This window comes from Sus scrofa, chromosome 8 (assembly GCF_000003025.6).
Source record: "Sus scrofa isolate TJ Tabasco breed Duroc chromosome 8, Sscrofa11.1, whole genome shotgun sequence".
Lineage (NCBI taxonomy): Eukaryota > Metazoa > Chordata > Mammalia > Artiodactyla > Suidae > Sus > Sus scrofa.
In genome coordinates, this window is record NC_010450.4 from 32,195,904 (window position 1) to 32,212,049 (window position 16,146).

The 16,146-nt window shown below is 42.9% G+C and overlaps 1 protein-coding gene across 24 annotated transcripts in view; it reads right to left on the bottom strand.

Annotated features, from left to right (window-relative positions):
• The window catches only part of APBB2 (amyloid beta precursor protein binding family B member 2), a 380,651-nt gene that overhangs the window by 274,317 nt on the left and 90,188 nt on the right, over positions 1-16,146 (bottom strand). For 9 of the 24 annotated variants that reach the window (XM_021101154.1, XM_021101149.1, XM_021101147.1 and 6 more), the window contains one exon: positions 7,208-7,259. The exons of the other annotated variants lie outside the window; for them this stretch is intronic. The gene's annotated coding sequence lies outside the window, so the exon portion shown is untranslated. The remainder of the gene's footprint in view (positions 1-7,207; positions 7,260-16,146) is intronic. 24 annotated transcript variants of the gene reach the window in all.

Below are 16,146 nucleotides of genomic sequence, written 5' to 3' on the forward strand. Positions count from 1 at the left end.
TTCAATTCCTTTTTTTTTTTTTTTTCTTTTTAAGGGCCACACCTACAGCACATGGAAGTTCCCTGGCTAGGGGTCGAATTGGAGTGGCAGCTGCCGGCCTCACCACAGCCACAGCCATGCAGGATCTGCAACCTACACCACAGCTCAGGGCAATGCCAGATCCTTAACCCAATGAGCAGGACCAGGGATGGAACACGCATTCTCATGGCTACTAGTTGAGCTCGTTATCACTGAGCCACGACAGGAACAGCCCCATCTTATTTTTTTACTGTGTCGCTGATAAAGGTTTTTGAGTGTTAGGTCCCTGATCCCACTTTTCCCATAAACACTGGGGGTTCTACTGCATGATTCTGCATAGCACAGTGGTTTACAGAAATACATATAACTAGGAGTTCCCGTCGTGGCGCAGTGGTTAACGAATCCGACTAGGAACCATGAGGTTGCGGGTTCGGTCCCTGCCCTTGCTCAGTGGGTTGACGATCCGGCGTCGCCGTGAGCTATGGTGTAGGTTGCAGACATGGCTCGGATCCTGCATTGCTGTGGCTCTGGCGTGGGCCAGTGGCTGCAGCTCTGATTGGACCCCTAGCCTGGGAATCTCCATATGCTGCGGGAGCAGCCCAAGAAATAGCAAAAAGACAAAAAAAAAAAAAAATACATATAACTGGCTGTACAATAACTAGTGTTTATGGGATGCTAGTGATTTAAACCAGAGAGGTTAAATTATGATTTTCACGTATTTTCATTATGTTAAAGAGGACAGCGACACACGTAGTACAATTTTAGAAAGACTCTCACATGCTAGGTTTATAGTACCTAGTATGGATATTTTCAAGGGTCCTTTTCAGTTATGTGAAAAAATTATTTACATTCCCTCATGGTGTTAGATAAATGAAGTGTTACTGCACCATTCTGGGCAGACCAACATGATCATGTTATAAAGATAGATTCTTGCAAACAAGAGGGCTTAACTGGAATTGTTAGAAAGGACAAACTGAACTACCTGTGATTCCTTAAAACCAATAAATGTTTAAAAGATTGAATTTATCCTCAAAAAGAAAGCAAAGGATATGCATAAAGATATGTATAAAGAAGTTTTCTATTTTAAGCAATTTAAAATGTAAATATTCAGCAATGGATAAACATGTCTTTTTAATTTATAATAAAATGAGAAAATGGTTTTAAGCAGTGTTCATTGGGAATGCTGACGATGATATGTTCAATATGATCCTGATTTTGTTTAAAAGTATCTGTATCTAGAAAAGAAACTAGAATGAAAAAAAGTCAACATTTGTATCATTGCTAATTAGAACTAATTAGAGAGTTAGAGTAGAATAATTTTTACTTTCTTTGCATTTTCCTAAGGAACCCAAGTTTTCCACAGTAATCACATCCACTTTTACAATTAAAAATCACCATATGCTATATAAACTAGAACTAAAGCATTTGGTGAGAAAAAAAACCCTTTTTATCCCCACTTCAATTTCCCATGTGAAGCCAGCCAGCAGAATGAATCCCAGACCAGGCACAAGGACACCACAGGCTTCCTCCACAAGCATTAACAGATCCAATCATAGAAAGTATTTTCTATCTCACAGTTCAAAGGCAAAGATGGCCCCAACAGAGATGTTCAAAGTATACATAAATCTGTTACAGAGGCCAAAATATAATTTGCTTTTACTGGCTAAAACAGTCATGGATTTAGTAAAATCCTGATGAAAGAAGATTTTTTAATTATATAATTGTATGTAAGCTGTCTTAATGTCTGAAAGAAATTCCGTTATGACTGAAGAAATTGTGCTCTGGATAAAGCTCCTTTCAAACAAGATCAAGATTTAAGAAATACAACAAGGGATGGAAGTGGCCTTAGGGATGAACGCCTCACTCGGGGATTTTCAAATCCTAAGAAGAAAAGAGACTGGTGTTTACAACCTCCAAAAGAACTCAGTTCTATTAACATGTTCCCAAAGACCATAAAATTGGACTCTGAAAATGATCCATTTGCCAAAAATGGGGACTCCTCAGTCATGAGTTTGCTTCGTTTCATTCCATACACTGAAATCACATAAGAACTGAATGGTGAAAAGTACTCAGGAGTCAAGAGCCAACTGGGGACAATTTGGCCACCACATACCGGAGGTCACTTACCTACGCTGGCCAGCAGCACATTTAAATGATGTCTCTCTTTGATTATCAGGGTAACCTTACTGGCGTATCAAATACCCAGTAACCAGGGTGTAGAGCAGTTGCTTTAGTGTGACTCTCCATTCTCAGGAATGCATTGAGGATTAAAAATCAGTGAGTGTGTGTGTGTGGTGGTGGGGGGGTTGTTTCATAAAATTGCAAAGCATCTGTAACACTCAGTGTCTACATCTGAGTAATAACTGGATTTCTGTGTACAAAGTATAGATGTACTAGTACTCTGTTCTTTTGGGTTTGTTGTTTGTTTGTTTGTTTTGTTTTTGACTTCCAAAAATACTGACTTAAACCAAAAACAAACAAGAACAAACCCTTCTGTTTCAAATTTGCTTTTGTATTTTTAAGCATTTTCAGAGATTCTCTATCGAACGGAAACAAAGCTACTGGCTTCATATTTTGTTTTATTTTGCCCTGTCTTGTTTAAGAATAGAAAAGACAAATGAACATTTTAATTATGCTGTCATACAAACAGAGATCACAGAAGTGATCCTGAGATCCGGAAAAATCAGTCAGTTAGGTTCAAGATCAGAGACATTATCATTTTATCAAGCGCATGTTGATTACCCTGGAAAACAACTTTCAAATTCTTGGCTTCTGTGTCTCACACGTTGCTGCCTCAAATGCTGCACATACGCACCTTTACTAATTTGCAACCAAGTATTATAATCAGAAGGTAAATTCAGATAGTATTTTCAATTATGAGTGTTTCAAAATGAAAACTGAAGTTTACAGACATCCATCTATACACACCTCACGCTAACTCTGAAATACTTAAGAACTTTCAGTATGGAAACTGTATTACTTAAAATGCGCTAAGAATTAGCAGTATACCTCATGGGAATACACTCTCTTAGCACTGCCAGATATAACAAGCGGCAACCAAATTTTCAGAGTCTACTGGGAAAATAAGCAGAAATTATTTTCTGAGGCTCTTTGATCACTCCCTGGGCAGAATTCCAACATACTCTAAACTGGTCGTGGCACTATCTCACTCCCCTTTTTGCATCACTGTGCCACCTCTGGTCCAAAGCCCGATGACCTTCACTTTCAGTGGCCTCTTCCTCTCACTGGTCCTTTCCTTCCAACTTCTAACGTTTCAATGGCTCCATGGGAATATTTTAGCAGAAGCTGGGGGATGGGGGAGCTTAAACAAATGCTTAATGACTTTTAACTTTCTTGGATTACTTGCATTTTTAAAGAAAAGTTTGAGTATCTAGGTCTTGTTTTTCTAAATTCCTTAGTTCACTAGAGAAATGGTTGGGTCCAGGCCTAAAGGTAAGGAAAGTACAGATAAGCCTGGAACATCTTTTTTGTCAGAAAGCTCTTGCTCAAATGTTAATGCAGACATGACAAAAGGACTTAGGAGCTGCCTTGAAAGGGCTCCCGCTAACCAAATGTGGGACAGATTGAACAACAAAAAGAATGATATGGATAAATTATACTCATTCTTTTTTTTTTTTTTTTTTTGTCTTTTGTCTTTGGAGGTTCCGCACCCATGGCATATGAGGTTCCCAGGCTAGGGGTCGAATCAGAGCTACAGCTGCCGGCCTACACCACAGCAACACCAGATCCGAGCCGCATCTGTGACTACACCACAGCTTACAGCAACGCTGGATCCTTAACCCACCGAGCAAGGCCAGGGATCAAACCCGCACCCTCATGTTTCCACTGTGCCACAAAGGGGAATGCCTCATTTTTTTTTTTTTTTTTTTAAAGGAACCATAAAAACCACAGCTATTTATGAAAAAGGCGACAGTGGCTTTACAAAGAAAGCCGGCTAGTAAACACCAAAGGAATAGACAAAAGAGAAAACCCCAATTTGCAACCACCATGGCAGTGATTGATTCAGTCAAGGGTCATTAATGGACACTAAAACCATTAGGGGAAGGGTTCCTGTGGAACAGGATATGCACACAGCCTCAGAGTATCGCCCTGCTGATTGCTATCACTCACCAAGGGGAAGAGTCCTTTAGAATGGAGAACCCTGGCAGACCACCTTAACCACGTGAGGGCTGCCATAGTCAATTACAGGGTCATTGAATATCACCTGTCTCCACAGCAACTATGTAGGATGTCTGTCAAAAGGCTTAATCTGTATCTCATCATAAAGTAACAATCAAACAAATCTAGATGGTGATACTTTCTACAACACAATTGTCGTAGACTTTTTCCAAGATACCAGTGCCATGAATGACAAAAAGAAAGACACAGTGACTGTTCGGAATTAAAGAAAAAGAGGCAGAAAGTAACGAACGATTGTTGATGAATCTTGAATGGCGAGAGGGATTATAAAAGACATTACTGGAATAACTGGGGCAATCTGAATTGCTACGATGACTTATGTGGGAGAGTATTTTTCTGCTTGGGAGATACACGGTGAAGTATTTTGGTGAAACATTGTGATCTCTACAACTAACTCAAAGAGTTGAGCAAAAATATTTTGAAGTGTGTGTATGCAGAGACAAAGACAGGGATAAAACAAATCTGGCAAAATGTTAGCATTTTATATGGCAGACTGGTTGTAACCTACGAAAGCCAGTAACTACGGTTCCTAGTAGGCATGTCTCTATTCCAGATGAAGGGAGCTCAGAAAGGAGCTTAGGGCTGAAAGGAAACTGACACAAATAGAAATAGAGACCACTGACATTAAAGCATTTAGCACACTTTTCAAAAACCTTTCTCCAATTCATCTGTCCTCTGTAACAATGAATGGCCTTTAGTTGGAAGGAAGAAGATTGAGAAAGAAAAAGACACCCAAGGAAGAGGATGACAATGGATACAAATGAGCCACAGAAAAGTGCAGTTCTCCTCCACACACAGATTTTTTTTTTTCTTTTACAGTCACACCCGTGGCATATGGAGTTCCTAAGCCAGGGATTGAATCCGAGCCGCAGCCACGACCTATGCCACAGCTGCGGCAATGCTGGATCCTTAACCTAGTGTACCACAGTGGAAACTCCTTCTCCCCACATTTTGAGGAAGAGGTAGGTAGGTCTCAAGGTTTAACAAAGTTTGGCTTGCTTTCCATGCTGGTGAGAAACTCTGAGTAGATGGGGACATTTCCAGTGAGCCTGAAAGAGTCCCTTTGCAAGATTTATACTGACCGAACACCCTCACCTGGCCAAGCCTAGACCAGAGGGGCACGTATCTGCATCACGACTCATATGGGCAAACATGCAGCCCAGACCTGCAGTTTTCAGCAGCTGCCTCAAACTGAATGTCTCAGAAACAGAATTCTCCTCCTCCACACCTGACCCCTTGTTTCTGTTACCTCTCTTAGCTTCTCTCGTCTCAGAACCACAGTTTTGTCTTTCACTCTGGTTCCCATTCACCCGTTCTTCATGGCCTCTCTTCCTTGTCCACATCCTCAAGGCCATACTGGCCCCAAGGCCTCTCATAGTTCAGGTAGAAAAAAAACAGCCTCTCTTTTCTGTTTCTCCTCAGTGTTTATCTACCGCACTCACTTGGCTTTTTTTTTTTTTTTTTTTTTCCTTTTTAGGGACACCCCTGAGACACATGGAGGTTCCCAGGCTAGGGGTCGAATCGGAGCTGCAGCTGCCAGCCTACACCACAGCTCACGGCAACACCAGATCCTTAACCCACTGAGTGAGGCCAGGGATCGAACCCGCATCCTCATGGCTGCTAGTCAGGTTCGTTACTGCTAAGCCACAACGGGAACTCCAGCACTTTTTAAATACTTTTGTCACATAGCATTAATTCTGCATTCACTCTAGGCTAGTGTTTTACTATGTTACCTCATTTAAAAATCCCTGGAATTCTGTGAAATCGTCTACCTTATTTCATGTCCATCTACGAACGCCGTGGATACTCAGGTGAAATAACTTGTCTGAGGTCATGGAGCTGTAAAGTTGCCATTCAGACCCCGATCTTCTGGTTCTACCCTAATACCAACGTGCTTTAAATTTTATTTATCATTTTAAACACTGTCTCCTGTCCTTAAATCAAGCACAGAATCCTTGAAGGAACAGATCCATTTTATCCAACTTTGTGCTCTCTCCAGAGCCCAGCAATACTCATAACTCATGTTCACTGAATTATATTTCAAGACTCAGCCCAGAGACCATTTTTCTTTCTGACTTCCAGCCCCATCTCTGCAGAACAAGCCACCCCCTCCTCCAAGCCCTATGTACGCTTCTACTGCAGAATATGCAAGCCTTGACTGCTGCCTATCCGCCCTGGAACACAGTAGGCACTTAATGAATGTTCACTGAATGAAATGTTGATGCCTGAGACAACGGGGTTCCTTATCAAGGCTGCTATTTGTCTTGCCAGAAAACTGACCTCATTTTTATCTTTATCACATACTGTGGAAATTATTTTAAGAAAGAGTGACAGGGAAATGGAGAAAAACAGAATGCTGGTCTTTGGGTCCTACCCACTTTGCCTGCTGCCCTGGAGATCTATGATCTGGAGAAGCGCGACCAAATTTTAATGTCTACATAATGTCATTCAATACAAATTACAACTCAGTATGTCTGTGGCGAAGCCCATGATTCTGCATTTCTTTCTTTCTGGGGGCCAGGGGTGGGGCAAATGAGAGGCTAACCAAGATTCTGTATCTCTAACGAGCTCCCAAGAGATGTCAATGCTGCTGATACAGACCACGCTTTTAAGGAGCAAAAAATCCTGGACTGTAATAGTGCAACTGTGCCCATTCAAAGAGACACAGCATGCAGACTAAATAACCAGACGTAACTCACAGAGGGTTAACTCTAGTTATCTCTGGGCTGCTTCTTTCCGCGTGTCTATAATTTCCAAGTGATGACTCTTGCTGATGGAAATAAAATTTTTAAAAGCTATATATACATGTGTATTTAAAAAAAAAAAAAAAAAACCTGTACTTTGAGACATTTCTACTCTGCATGGCTACATCTTTATTGAAGCAACGAAAATACCTAAAGGACCAGACTTGGGAAATGACAAGACGGTGAATTTCGCGATTCCCTGTCTGCTCATTTTAACATGCAGATTAACATAAAACAGTAATTACCCTTAGCAAGCAGTCACCACCACAAGCATTGTTTTTCCTCAGGTTCCTTCCCCTTAAAAGAAAGAGAAAGAATCCATTCAGTTGGAAGACAATAAAAGGCAAATCAGAAAAACCAAGCAGGCGCTACATTGAACTTCTTCCAAGTGGGTCAACAGAACCGTGTGAAGTTGCGGCAGAGGTGGGAATGGGCTTCTGCCAGCAGAGGCAGGGTGGGCTGGGTTCCCCAACAAGGCTAAGTGGAATAAATTAAAGCGGCACTCCCTGCACACCTGCAAGTGAGGTGGAAAGAAATGATCCTCGGAGGAGCCCCCTTCCAAGGTGTAACAAGGAGAGATCATTAGGAAAAGGCAATTAGAGGGTACATGTTGGCAACAAAGCACTCCCCAGACACCCACCTCCTCCTCTCTGTGCAGTGCCAGAGGATGCCAGTTTTTCCTGTGAGGTGCAAAAGTTGCAGCCCTGGGTATCTCATGCCCACTCCCAGACCCGCAGCTATTCCAGACACTTGCCGGGCCATGGCTGGCTGGGACTCAGGTAAGGCCAAAAGCAAAGGAGGTGCCCAGCCACCCTGCGGCATAACCAGAGTGTCCCTGGTGAAAGGAGAACCAGCAAGCATCTGTGTCCTCTGTTTTCCAACTCACGGGCCAAAGTGACTTTTTGCCTTAAATGTTGTGACACTCACTGGGAAATTACCCAAAAGGATTGGAACTTAGCGTCTGGACAGCTTATATATACAAGGGGACTAAAAATCACTGTTCTGTGTCTCTTACTAGGGATATGGTTCAGATATGTGAAGTTTACACATGCTAGACATTCAGCTCAAGTGAAAACAGTTAAGTCATTGCATCTCTACGGAATTCCGTGAGTATACATACAGCTAGACCACTCAAGGCAAGTATGTGCCGAGGTATTTTTAAAAAACTGACCACTTGAGATTTCAAAAGTAGTCCCAAAGTCATCATCTTGATAGGAGAATCTGCTTGGACTTGCTTATATTGGTTTTATCAAAATTCAAGATTGTTTTTGATTTACATGGATGATAGACAGGGGTGGTGGGGTGGGGGTGCTAATTTTCTCAGTGCTCCAAAGCCTGAAAGTCTTAACATTTTAGTTGGAATGTTAAATTTAAAGAGACTTAAGAGGTATGACAATCAAATAAAATGCAATACATAGTCTTTTGCTTGGATTCTGGTTTAAAGAAAAAAAAAATTTTTTTTTTTGTCTCTTGTCTTTATAGGGCCGCATCCACAGCATATAGAGATTCTCAGGTTTGGGGTCTAATCAGAGCTGTTGCTGCCGGCCTACAACAGAGCCACAGCAACACCAGATCCGAGCCACGTCTGTGACCTACACCACAGCTCACGGCAACTCGGGATCCTTCACTCACTGAGCGAGGCCAGGGATCGAACCCGCAACCTCATGGTTACTAGCCAGATTCATTTCCGCTGCGCCGCGACGGGAACTCCCTAAAATTTTTTTTAATGCTAAAGACTTAGGGGAATAAGTGGGAAATTTGACTATGCACTGACAATAAATGATATTTGGGGACTATGATTAATTTTGAGGGGCATCATAATAGTACTGCATTTACATAAGGCAGCTTCTTTATTTCTTGGAGATGCGTGCTAAAATATTAGGGGGTAAAGTGTCATGAGATCTAAAATCTATTTTTAAATGGTTCAGCAAAAAATATGTATATGTACATTCATACAGATGAAGTAAACAAGAAAAAAATGTTAAGAATTGAAATCAGATAAGGATTCTATGGGTGTTCATTGCAGTATTTTTTCCACTTGTTTCTATTTTTGAAAACTTTGAGAATTAAAAGTTTAAATTTAGGAGTTCCCGTCGTGGCGCAGTGGTTAAGGAATCTGACTAGGAACCATGACGTTGCGGGTTCAATCCGCCTTGCTTAGTGGTTAAGGATCTGGCATTGCCGTGAGCTGTGGTGTAGGTCACAGACGTGGCTCAGATTCTGAGTTGCTGTGGCTGTGGTGTAGGCTGGCAGCTACAGCTCCGATTAGACCCCTAGCCTGAAAACCTCCATATGCCACGCGAGCAGCCCAAGAAATGGCAAAAAAAAAAAAAAGTTTAAATTTATATCAAAAACTGTACTGACCCTATAGTTTTATCTCCTTCTTCCGACTGTCTTGTCGTATTAGACCACGGTCCATCTATAGCACATAATTTTCCTTCCTCCAAAAGACATTCTCTAACGCTTCCCCACCTCTGTACCTTTGTGTAGTATATTCTCTCCACCTGGCACTTTCTCTGGGCACTGTGCCTCTGGCAAAAGCTAACTTATGCTTATTTTTGGAGAGGGGGCCTTTTTAGGGTCTCACCTACGGCACATGGAGGTTCCCAGGCTAGGGGTTGAATTGGAGCTGTAGCCACCGGCCTACACCAGAGCCACAGCAACTCGGGATCCTTAACCCACTGAGCAAGGCCAGGTGTGAAAACCACATCATCATGGGTATTAACAGTTCTGAACCCCCGAGCCACAGTAGGAACTCCCAAAGCTGACTTATTCTTTGAGGTCAATCTCAAATGCCATCTCCTCTAGGAAAACTTTCCTAACCTCTGCCCCAGCTCTATGCATCTCCCCTTTTCTGATTCCCAGTGATGTTTTGTACCTCTCCTCTCATGTCTCACATTCTATATAAACTGAAGGTGACATTTATTGAGAGCATCGCACGTGTGAGGCCCTGGTCACAAGCTTGCACGTGTATTCTTTTCTTCACTCATTTCTCTCCTAGCCCACTGAGGTAGGAACTAACATCACCCTCTTTCCACAGCTCAGGCAACAGGCTTTGAGAGGCTGGGTAACTTACCCAAGCACGGGTTAGTTAAGTGCCAGTGCCAGGCTTTATTCAAACACAGCCCATCTGCTTCCAAACTCTTAAAAGCACTAGTGTGCACGTCATGTGCCTGGTGGACTATCCTTCCCCACTATATTATAACAAGGGCAGGTAGAGCATCTTATTTGGTTATTCCCTCAACCAACATTTGTTTGAAAAGCCACTCTTATCAGGAAACAACTTTCCTATCTAATGGGATAAAGTGGTGAATGAAAAGGACAGGGTTTTTTGTTTTGTTTTTGCTTTTGATTTTTAGGGCCCCACCCAAGGCATATGGAAGTTCCCAGGCTAGGGGTCAAATCAGAGCTACAGCTGCCAGCCTACACCCCAGCCACAGCAATGCGGGATCCGAGCCGCGTCTGTGACCTACACTACAGCTCACAGCAGCACCAGATCCTAACCCACTGAGTGAGGCCAGCAATCGAACCCACATCCTCATGGATCCTAGTTGGATCTGTTTCTGTTGCACCACAACAGGAACTCTGAAAAGGACAGTTTCTGACCTAGGTAAAAACCAAGGAAATCTGAAAACACTATGGACATTAGTTAATAATAACATACCAGCACTGGTTCATTAATTGTGACAAATATTAAAGTAGGCTGTTAATAACAGTGGAAACGTGGTGAGAGGGTTTTTATGAGAACTCTACATGATTGCCTCAATCTCTCTGTAAATTTAAAACTGTTCTAAAAAAAAAGATTATTTTAAAAAAGGAAAAAAGAGTGACTACGAGGTCAGTTCCCTTAATTGGCTCATAAACCACCTATAACACAAATTGCAAAGAAGAGCGATTCAGTCAGCTTAGGAAAGGGGGCGGCGGTGTCACAAGTGACTAGGGCCTGTTGGGGGAATGAATTTGAACTCGGATCTCCAGCCGAGTGGGTGGCACATTTTTTTTTTTAAACCTCACCTCATACATTTCTATCCCTCCCCTCAGACAACACACACGTGCCACAGGCTCTAGGTTCTCCAGCTTAATTCACTGTGTTTCAATCAATACATCTCTCACTTCTGTAAGTCAAGTTCTTAAAGTAAGTTTCAGACTCTAGGAATTTTTTTTTTTTTTTTTTTTTTTGTCTTTTCTGCCTTTTCTTGAGCCGCTCCCGTGGCATATGGGGGTTTCCAGGCTAGGGGTCTAATCGGAGTTGTTTCTGCCGGCCTAAGCCACAGCCACAGCAACGCCAGATCCAAGCCAAGTCTGTGACCTATACGGCGGCTCACGGCAACGCCGGATCCTTAACCCGCTGAGCGAGGCCAGGGATGGAACCTACAACCTCATGGTTCCTAGTCGGATTCGTTAACCCCTGAACCATGATGGGAACTCCTGGGAAGTTAATTTTTTTTAACTGTTGATAATTTTCTTAAAAAAAAAAAAAAAATCACAGGGTTCCAGTCCCATGCTCTACAGGCATCTCAAACCCAGACCTGCAGCACCTCCACCTTGACATACTCAACAATCCTATGTCTGATTCTGCCCTAAAGAAGGGAACTCAGCCTTTCAGATACTGTTCAGGGACTTCACTCCACTTTAATAATGCTTCTCTCCCCTGCATTTGTGAGATCAGCTACACTGCCACATAGAAAAGCCTTCCTATGTGGGGCTGGCCCAATATAATAAATCCCCATGAGTAACAGTAATTCTTTTTTTTAGAGCAAACGCCTGAAAAACTATAGATGAACCAGGAAGGACACAGACCACTGAAGATATGTAAATATTATTTAAGACACCACTGGACAATATTATCCACAATAAGAAGTAACAACATTGGAGTTCCCCTTGTGGCTCTGTGGAAACAAATCCAACTAGTAACCATGAGGTTTCGGGTTGTACCCCTGGCCTCGCTCAGTGGGTTAAGGATCTGTTGTTGCCGTGAGCTGTGGTGAAGGTCAAAGACACAGCGTGGCTCCTATGTTGCTGTGGCTGTGGCGTAGACTGGCAGCTATAGCTCCTGTCCAACCCCTAGCCTGAGAACCTCCATATGCCCTGGGTGTGGCCCTAAAAAGAAAAAGAAAAGAAAAGGAAAAGAAGTAGTAACAACGCTGAGGGTATTTCACTGTTTCTGGTGGTAAAGCAGTATGGCCATTTTCTAGATGAGGAAAACTGAGGCTGGCAAGTGAAGTCAGAACTCATTCTAACACCTCACTGCATGACTTTGTTCCACTGGGGATGCTGCAAGGCCTGGCTCAAAGGGCTGTGCTTTTTTACGCTCTCCCGTCACAATGTCAGGACCTCCCTGTAACTGCCTCTGGAGGCGCTCTTTCTCTGCATGGATCTGTTGATGCATCCACTCTCCTGAGAATGATATACACCGACTCAGGACCCGGGCCCTGCCTCACACTTGCTTCACCTGCCACTTGTGAACACAAAGCCCGGCGGAGGGGGTGCACCCCAAGCCCGAAGACTCAGGACCACAGGAGTGAGCCTGTCCTGCAACACGTACCCACAGGCCAGAGCCATGAAACAAAAACATACCCTGTTCTGGTGCTTGAAAACGAATGGGATGTTCCAGATGCCTTTTTTCCTTGACTTTCAAGCAAAATAAATTATGTTTAAGTTTTACAACATAGCTGATCACCATAAATAGAAAAGAGAGGGTTCTGTGCCCCCACCCCCAACCCCGAGTCCTCAGCTGGGCCTCTCCAATCGGGGGCCAAGAACATTTGGGGAATGTGCCACCCAGACCTTGGTTTTCGTCCAGATTCCAGAAACAGGAGTTTTGCCATCGATAGAGCTTGAGTTCCTCCTGCAGGAACCACCCTCTACAAAATAACACTGAACATGGGTTGGTACACATTCCTCTTTCTATAGACTTGTTGGCCACGATGCCCATTCTGTTATGAGAATCGTGGGTTCTTGGACTCTCAGTCAAGTGAAAAGTCAAGTATGTTTAAAATATCAAGTCATCTTAAAAAATTCTTCTCTCACCTACCCCCCCACCCTTCCCCCCATACGACATATAAAGGTCTGTGACTTTGCACAACCGCTCCTGCCTTGAAAGGAAACCAAAGGTTCCCGGTGCCCCCGGGACATTACAGGAGTTGCTGCAAGAAGCAGTTTTCTGAATGGTACTTCTGTGTCTTCAACTGTTTTAATATGCCCCACGGTGGAAAGCTAAAACCACTGGATCAAAGAGGCTAAAAATCAATGCTTGCTTTGTTTCTTCTTAACCAGAATAACCAAAACTGAACACAGTTCACCAAGGTTTTAAATTTCTGTCTCACTGGGTTTTTCCTTCTGTGTCCAACTATACAAGAGACTTCAAAAAAAAATTTTTTTTGCAAATGTTCAACTCTACCCATCAGGAACACATGTGCTTTGAATTTGTCAGGAATGAAAGATGAGATTGTGTGGGGCCTTCCAAACCCTTCCTTGTGTACCCAATGGTATATATTGTAGGATTGCTCCTCTACACCCATGAGAAAAGTGATCACAGTACCCGAGGGACTTTAAGGAGGCGTGTGTGTTTATGCACGCTCATGGGTGGTGTGTCTGTGGGGGGCAGGGGTGAGGGTGGGAGAGAGCAAGCGACAGAGCGCTGGAACGTCTAAAAGGGTCACCCGTGTCTCCTAAGATCTAAGATTTCACTTGCCTCTCCATGTTTCCAATATGTTCTTTGCTCCAGGAAGCTGACCCCTTTAACAGGCTCCCTCAAAGCTATTCTGAGGACAGAGAACAAAGAGGAGGCACAACCCTCCCCAACTTCAAAGAACACTACAAAGCTGCAGTAATCAAAACAGCATGGTATTGGCAGAGAAACAGTCATGCGGATCCATGCAACAGAACAGAGAGCCCAGAAATAAGCCCATACACTTACGGTCAATCCATCGTCAACCAAAGAGGCAAGAAGATACAATGGAGACGATCAGCAAGTGGTGCTGGGAAAGCTGGGCCACCACAGGTAAACCGGTGAAGTTAGAACTCACCCTCACAGTACATACAAAAATAAACTGAAATGGTTTAAAGACCTAAATATAAGACATGACACCAAAAAAGCCTAGAAGAGATTACATAGGCAAAACATTCTCAGACATCAATTGTAGCATATTTTCTTAGACCAGTCTCCCAAGACAAAAAAAAAAAAAAAATAAAGGCGAAAGTAAACAAATGGGACCTAATCAAACGTACAAGTTTTTGCAAAGGAAACCACCAACAAAACAAAAAGACAACCTATGGAAGGGGAGGAAATACGTGCAAAGAATGCATTGACAAGAGGTTAATTTCCAAAATATTGAAACAGCTCATACAACTCAAAATGAAAAAAAACCCACAGAAACCAGTCGAAACATGGGCAGAAGACCCAAATAGACATTTCGCCAAAGAAGACATACAGATGACTAAAAGGCACATGGAAAAATGCCTAACATGTCTAATTATTAGAGAAATGCAAATCAAAACCACAAAGAGGTATATAACCTCACAGGGGTCAGAATGGCCATCATCAAAAATCTACAAATAATAAATGCTAGAGAGCGTGTGGGAAAAGGGAACTCTACACTGTTGAAGCTTCTTTAAAAAACTAAAAATTGAGCTACCATATGATCCAGCAATCCCACTTCTGGGCATATATCCAGGAATGATGAAAACTCTAATTTGAAAACATACATGCAGCCCAATGTTCATAGCAGCACTATTCACAATAACCAAGACATGGGAAAAACCTCAATGTCCATCACCAAATGAATGGATAAAGAGGTGGTATATATATATACATATATACAGTGGAATATTACTCAACCATAAAAAAGGATTGAATGTTGCTACTGGCCACAACATGGATGGACCTATGAGATTATCAAACTAAGTGAAGTCATCAAGCCATGGAGAGATAGAATAATACAAACGAATACATGTCCAAAACAGAAACAGACTCACAGACATAGAAAACAAGCTTACAGTTACTGAGAGGGAAAGTGTGGGGGTGGTAAATTAAGGGTATGGGATTAACAGACACACACAACTGTGTATAAAATGGACAAGCAATAAGGATTTACTGTGTAACACAGGGAACACTATTCAGTATCTTGTAATAACCTATAATGGAAAGTAACCTGAAAAATATATATCTGAATCACTCTGCCATACACCTGAATCTAACACAATATTGTAAATCAACTGTACTTCAACAAAAACCAAAAAAAGCAAAAGCAGGCTCCCTTACCGCTCGTTCCTGGCTGGGTTTGATCAATGAGAAGGGAAGGATCCACAGGAGGGCACCCTCAGGAGAACAGAAGGAAGGAGGCAAACGGCTCCCTCCCTGCCAGCGCTCAGGTCCTGGCCCAATACACAGAGTCTGTCTCCCAGTAATTGCGCCCTCCCTCATCCCTCGGGCCTGCCAGAGGGAGGAGCTGGGCTACCATAGCCTCAGGGCAGTTCCCCCACACGCTGTCCAAGTTCCAGCATGAGCGGGTTTCCTGAGTAGACCTGGGCTGATCACAGACCTAAAACCTTTGAATACTCACCTAAGCAGACAGAGCCTGGTGATCATCACTGTCTGATGCCACTTTTATGGCAGCCTTACATCAGTTGTGTCAAAGAAGAGTCACTCGACAATATTTCAGGACCTCTGAAAGCGAACTGTTTTGGCTGGTATACGGATATAGTTTTTGGTGTTTGTGTTTTTTTTTTTCCCCTTTTTCTTTTTAAAGCCACACCTACAGCATATGGATGTTCCCAGGCCAGGCATCAAATCAGAGCGGCAGCTGCTGGCCTTCACCACACCCATGGCAAGGCCAGATCCAAGCCGCGTCTACCTGCATCAACACTGGATCCTCAACCCAGTGAACAAGGCCAGGAATCAAACCTGCATCCTCATGGATACTAGTCAAGTTCTTAACCTGCTGAGCCACAACCAGAACTTCTAGCTTAAGTGATCTTTTTTTTCAGCCTTAATGAGGTACACTTGACATACTAAATGGTAAGATATTTAAAGTATACATTGTGGAGTTCCCATTGTGGCACAGTGGCTAACGAATCGGATTAGGAACCATGAGGTTTCGGGTTCCATCCCTGGCCTTGCTCAGTGGGTTAAGGATCCAGTGTTGCCATGAGCTGTGGTGTAGGTCACAGACGTGGCTCGGAT